The sequence below is a fragment of the Sphaeramia orbicularis genome, chromosome 4 (genome assembly GCF_902148855.1).
Source record: "Sphaeramia orbicularis chromosome 4, fSphaOr1.1, whole genome shotgun sequence".
Lineage (NCBI taxonomy): Eukaryota > Metazoa > Chordata > Actinopteri > Kurtiformes > Apogonidae > Sphaeramia > Sphaeramia orbicularis.
The window spans coordinates 38,781,257-38,787,964 of record NC_043960.1 but is presented as its reverse complement, the minus strand read 5'-3'; positions in this window follow the sequence as shown (position 1 = coordinate 38,787,964).

Here is a 6,708-nt window from a genome sequence, read left to right as displayed (position 1 = left end):
TATAAGATAACAAAAGCCAAGGCAGCGTTCATGTCGGAAACTACCTGCAGTTGCATTAGCTAATTAAAAAGAAATAAGTTTAGGTTACATGACATGAAAGTCATCCTACCTCAGTATGCACACAACATATGTGATTTCACTCACACAAAAAAGACAATAAGCACTCTATAGAAAAGTATATGTAGGTGTTAAACAGCTGTTGTTTCTAACCTGAGGGCAGGACTTGTCAAAGAAAAGGGGAGTTAAGATGACCCTTCTATGTTTTCTGTCTGCAACCTCCAAAGCACCATGCTGTGTAAGCATAAATTATAGATATATTTAAAAAAAAAAAAAAAAAAAAAGACAATAAAATCACAAAAACCTGTAAATACAGCAAGACTTGAACACCACAGCATAGAGTTTTCATTATCAACTACTACAAAGGCTGCAGGGAATCAAAAATGATTTGAGTCACTCTCTGGGCAGAGTGCCCATGTCTTTGGCGTGAACTATACAACAAAATTAAGACTTGGAAAACTCAAATACCACTTAGCTTCTCTGTGTTATGTTCCACTCTAAAGCCTGATCTAACTGTCTGTTTGCTGAGGTTACCAGTGGGACAGGGGATTTGCTGTCGATAGGACATATAGGTAAATAATCCATTGGGTGTCCCCTGGGTAAAAGAAAAGCCTCAGCACAGAACATTAATTAGTCTCATGGACCATCTTAGGAATGTAATGGGGTTACTGCTCGGAACAAACGCACATATGGGCCATAAATACCTTCACAAACATACTGTGTGCACATTCACATTTGGACGCACAGACAAATACACAGACATACACAGGTACTCACAGACAGACGCGCAAAAATGAAAAGACAATCACAGCAATCAAAGTAAGGGCATCTTGAGTTATTTATCTAACACCTATTTGGAAGGCTTTTGTTGAGGAATCTATTAATCAAAAGATTAAATTTGAGCAGATGGAAACATCTGTTTGGGGAAATGAATTTCTAGTGGAAGCAGAAAAACTTCTCATATTTTCGCTTTTTCCAGTAGACGTTAGGCTTTGAGTAAGAATAGTGCTGTTGTCAGTATTAGCAATGAGGCTTGTAAGCCCTCCAAGTAGTTTGTAGTAACAGCTGGGTCTGACATGGAGAGCATGTACAAGGGCAGCCAGGCTGAAGAGAGGGAGGGGGGCCGCAGAAAAGGAATAAAAACATACATAGTATATAGTGAGGATCCGCACCTTAATCCACACTGACTGCATCTAACAGTGACATGTGGTTAAACACAAATTAAATGTGTAACAAGAAGCCAAAGCATGAAAAACAAGGCAGCAAAAAAATGGATTTTAGAATTTTATCATCTTCATTATCATATAATTTTTTATTTTAAAGTGAATTCTAGTTTGGTATAAAATTTTCACTGGAGACAAGGACAATAGCCAATTTAACATGTAAATACTTATCCTGAGCAATGTGGGTTTACGTTCAGCTATTTGACAAGCAATTAGTGCAGCCTGAAACATGTTAATTCCTATCCACATTTTTTCCCATTTCAAGAACAATAATTAACATGGATATTAAACACATCCTGACCTCTAAAAGCAGATTCAGTTTTTTATGCTAAAAGTATGTTTCATTAATCACTGTAACTATGGGTAATGTACCACATGGTATAACCTCAGAGCCTACTGCATTATTATACCAGGTGGACCAAACAAAAACAACCAACATGTCATCTATAATCTCTGAATACATTCGCATTACAATGGACAGTAAAGGCAGATGCTGTCAGACATGCCCTCATTGATTCCTTCGAGCCATTCCCAGTTTCATATCTGTAATTAACGACAGATGCACATAGAAAATTAGCATATGTTTGGCACATTGGTGCTAATCGGTCATATATTTGTGCATATTAATGGAATATTTATCTATGTACACATATTTTGGATTACATAAATTCACACAAGAAAGAACAACATGTAATCATGCGCACTAATTACTCGATCCTCTGTATATTTTTCAGTCACTAAGGTTTAACAAATAAAGATGGAAATCCTGTCCTGCATCATAGCAATAAATCCATTATCTCTGTAAACTGCAATTTCTTGACAAATAGCAGTGTTTTGCACATGCGTTACATGTTACCACAGTCTCATAGCTGGATTCAGTGTTAGCTACCTGCCTCTCACATGTTGTACACATTTAGCACTCATTGCCATCCTTCTCTGCTCATGGGCAGCCACTCATGCAAGCCAAACCGCATCACCGGGTTATATCACACAGAATGATAAGCCCGTAAACATACAGTATAGGCAGTGCACATATGCACACGGAGCTCGGTGGTGAGGCAAGCTGCTCACCTCGTTCCATACCGAGCCCCTCACAGCCTGTAATAGTAGAGGCTTAGGTTTGGGTGGGGGAAGGGCAGAGGTGCACAGGTTTCTGATCAGACAAGAAAACTAGGCCAAGACCAACAATCCCCTCTCCCTCAACAGCCTCAGCCCCTCCTAAACGCTACAACTTTGTTCCAGGGCTGTGACAATCACTTGCGAGATTGTCATGAATGCCGAAGCAACGGAGTGATTTTAGCCACAACACGTGTATTTAGAGGCATAACAGCTCCTCATAGTCGAGCTATGATTCATGCTTCCTTGCCCCTTTGGAAGCTGTCCTCCAATAAGAGTTAGAGGCTGGGGGTAGGAACGGATAGATTGATAGTGTTGGCTGAGCGCCCATGCTCCGAGTCTATCTGTGCTGAAGGGGAGGAGACAGGGGGAATCTATCTGTTGTGCTCTCTGTGCTCATGATAAACTGACTCCCGTCAAGCTTTTTCCCCCTATTACAGCTCGCCTGGCAGAAAAAACCCAAACTCGCACTGACTTCCAACATGTTAAACAACAACAACAAAAAATGTCAAGAGTGTGGAGAGACTGATTTAAACAGGACAATAATCCACAAGGTTATGTGATAGTTGGAAAACAGAGCAATTGTTTTGGAACAAGTGAGGACAGCATATCTTCGTGAAACAAATTTTCAAAACAGCCAAACTTAAAGGGACACCGTGCACTGGCATCACGAACAATAGATCCATCATCGACAGACAACAAAAACGAAATAAATAAAAAAAAATGCAATGTCTTTCTCTCTTACCCTGAAACTGTAATTCCCACAGAGCTGCACAGTGAAAAAGAAAATGAGTTTGAGGGATTGTCCATGACATTAATCCTCCCAAACACTACAGTTCTAGCCAGGATCCAATTCAGACAGACAAACACAAAGCAAATCAACAATCTATTTACTAAAGGAAAAACTAAATCAACAATCCTTTTGGCTTCTGTCTGCTCTCATTTGACAATGGCTTTTGTGGAGCCTTCTTCCTCTGTTCTCTCAGCTGATTTTATGGGACCCCTCCCTGCCATCTTGTATTCCCATTATTGTGCAGTTGTATGGGTGCCCCTGTTCTGCCACCCACGCTTCAGGTACAGTGAACAGAACACCAGCTTCCTGTTTACAAAGCCGGGCAATTGAGAAGCCCACCGCCAGAGTGTACAGCTGAGGAAGAAGAGGAGACTGCGGTGTTGGTTGAATCTGAGGTGTTTTTTTAAGAGATGAAGAATGGGAAGGTGAGAGATAGAGAGAAACATAATAGAAGCAGGCAGTGAGTGCCAAGCACACAGAGAATTCTTCCCAAAGTCAAAAACTCTCTCTCCCAATCACAAAATAATACAGCAGTCCTATATTAAAGTAGGGGCTTGCGAAAAGTCACATGATAACAATCAGATCAGAAGCTGAATTGACTCTAAATCAATTGAAGTAGGCATGTCAGGGCTGCCCAGGACAGGAGGGGGAAGAGAGGGAGTGAAAGGGAGATAGATGTGAGCCCGTGTGGGGGAGGGAAGTAGAGATTGTTGGTGTCGTGGGAGCACTGCAACAACAATAACAGCAGTGTGTGCATGCGTGTGTGTGTGTGTGTTTGTGTGAGTGACAGAGTGAATGAGTTAGACTGGAAGTGGGGATGTGTTATGGCTCACAGAAGTGATGAAATGACATCTCCTTTACTTCAGCACACAGCTGCTATTGCAGCAAAGAACACACTGTTAAGATATATCTGACCTTCTATTTTCTTCGGTGTAGCCGCTGGTCAGAAGTGTCTGCTTGCCTGTCATGTCCTCCTCTAATTAGCTGTATCTACACAATGACTACACTGTGTCTAATACAAACAGATTTTTGTCCATTGATACTCTCTTCATTAGTATAATCTGCATTGGAAAGCACAGACTCTAATTTTCATGCATATTAGCTGCGCAGAAATATTACAAATACATCTCCTAACTTGATATAAATGTGTTTTGAAGGCTCTTCATTATACATTAATATTCTCCTGAATACACTTGGCCTGTATACATATCATCAGGCTATTGTTTCTAACATCTGAGCTAGCTGCTAAGATTACAGCATCCAGGTAGAAATAAATCAGATATAAAAACAAAATTCGAGTTGAGGCTTCTCTTTTTCGTTGTTTTCTCAATTTCTTTCATCTCTTTTTCTCCTCCCCTCCCCCCTTTCTTTGCAGATTAGAATTCATTAGCAATCAAAGAGCCTCCAGAGAGCTCCAGCTCTTAATTACCTACTCATTTGCATTTTTGCATATTAATGACTGCAGGGTTTTGGTAAGGTTTTTGCCGCAGTGGTTTAAAGGCACCTCAGTCCTCTGTTCTCCGGGGAGGAGGAGAGATGGCCAGAGGCAAAGCTCCAAGCCTGTCCAACCCCCCCCCCCACCCCTCACTTCTATCCTTCCTGATGAGAGCTGGACAGAGTGAGGGGAAGGGGTGGGTGTTGGCCGGGGGGCATATGGGATGGGTGGAGTATGCTATGGGGGACTACAGGGGTGCACAGGTTAAAGGTCAATGTCCCTTATCAACATAAGAAAGAACACATGTCTTCAATGCTGCCTAATTATTGTCATATTGAGCAGTTTAAACACCTGATCTGGACAAAATATACCCTAAGAGAAACTGGAAATCTATACTGCAGAGATTGCTCACGTGGGTTTATTGAGGACGGCAGCTAGTTTGGATGAAACTCATGTCCCACAGTGTGCAGAGGCAGGAGCATTTTATATCCCCTGAGAAAGGTGTGTGCCGGTGAAAATGAGGCTAGTGTGTGTGTTGCTGTTTTTCCTTTACATTGCAGCCTGTGTGTTCGTTGCGAGGACAGTAACATGCTGGTTTACCCCGAGACTTAATGGCAATGACACAAATGCACACGCGTGCAAGATTATGAAACCACACCTTTGTACATAATCATAAAGACAAACATGTAAAAAGTAACAGTCGGCGGTGCACATTCACATGCACAGACTGAGAGAATAATACCACTAGAGACACCAGACAACAGCTCCCAGGCATCTCCTAGCCCCTGAAGTGCTGCTGTTCCTCTTATCCAATATGTTTTGACTGCAACAATGATGTCTGAACATGGAAAATAACACCATATCCCACTGAGTTTGCTAGATACCTTACAAACACAACAATTAATGATTGGAAGCCTGGAGACATCTGCCCAACAGGTTCAACAGCACAGAATAAAATATCTAAATACATTACACAGATGATTAGGAATGATAAAAACTGGTTTTATTTTGTTGGAGCTCCTCCATTTGTTACCCGCTTAATTTATGAGGACAAGCAGAAAATAAATACTACATACAACATGCAAGACACATACACGTCTCATGGTGCATCCCTGAAAGCATACCGCTCACGGAGTGGGCTTAAGTCGACTTAACTGCCATTAGTGAAGCTTTATAAAATGTGTGTGTGTGTGTAGCTGGGGCCTGAGGACTGCAGCAATGTGTGGGCTGGTGGGGTGGGGTTAATGAGCTGTTCTATGACCCCTGTCACCCCACAGGATCGCCTCAGGGAGACAGACTGAGACAAACAGGAAGACAGGGTGACAACAAGCCTGTGCTTTCAGTCTGACACTGGACTTCAGCGACAAATCAGGTTTAAAATACTATAGGTGGCCCGATATAGAAACAGGCTCAAATAAAACTCTAGCGTGGCAGCAGCCTATGAGTAAATGTCCTCTGCTGCCAAACTAGTCATGCAGTACCCTCAATGTATGTGCACTTCAAACTATGTCAACCTAAAAACACTGTGATTGTTTATAGTCTGATGGTAAGCGTGGCTGCATGTGCGACTGTGTTTATGCCTCTGACAAAATGTACCTTATTTGTAATTTCATGGTCATTAAATAGATTGAGTGAGCTAGCAAAAGAGTTATTAAGTGAGCATGAGTGAGAGACAGAGAGCAGTAGTGGTGTGTGGTAGCACTCCAGGATCACTGCAGCCTTAAATAATCATACCAGTGGTAATACTGCCACCTTCTGGTGAGTTTGGAGAACTGACGTGACTCCTAAATACATGAAGAGGACAAAATCATATAAATACTGGTCAGTCCCAGTATTAGTAAAAATGTGTTACATGCATATAAATATAATTAACCTTTTATTGACCAAAATAATTATTAGACATATCAAGAAACATAATTACAGTCTTCATAACCTATAACAAGATTATTATATAATCATAGACTATTCACTAATGGACATTTTGTTATGCAATACACTATATCAACAGTCATTATTCAGGATTACATACCTTTACAGTTGAAAAGATGAGTATGTGTGATTATTGGAGACATTCAGGAGCTGGG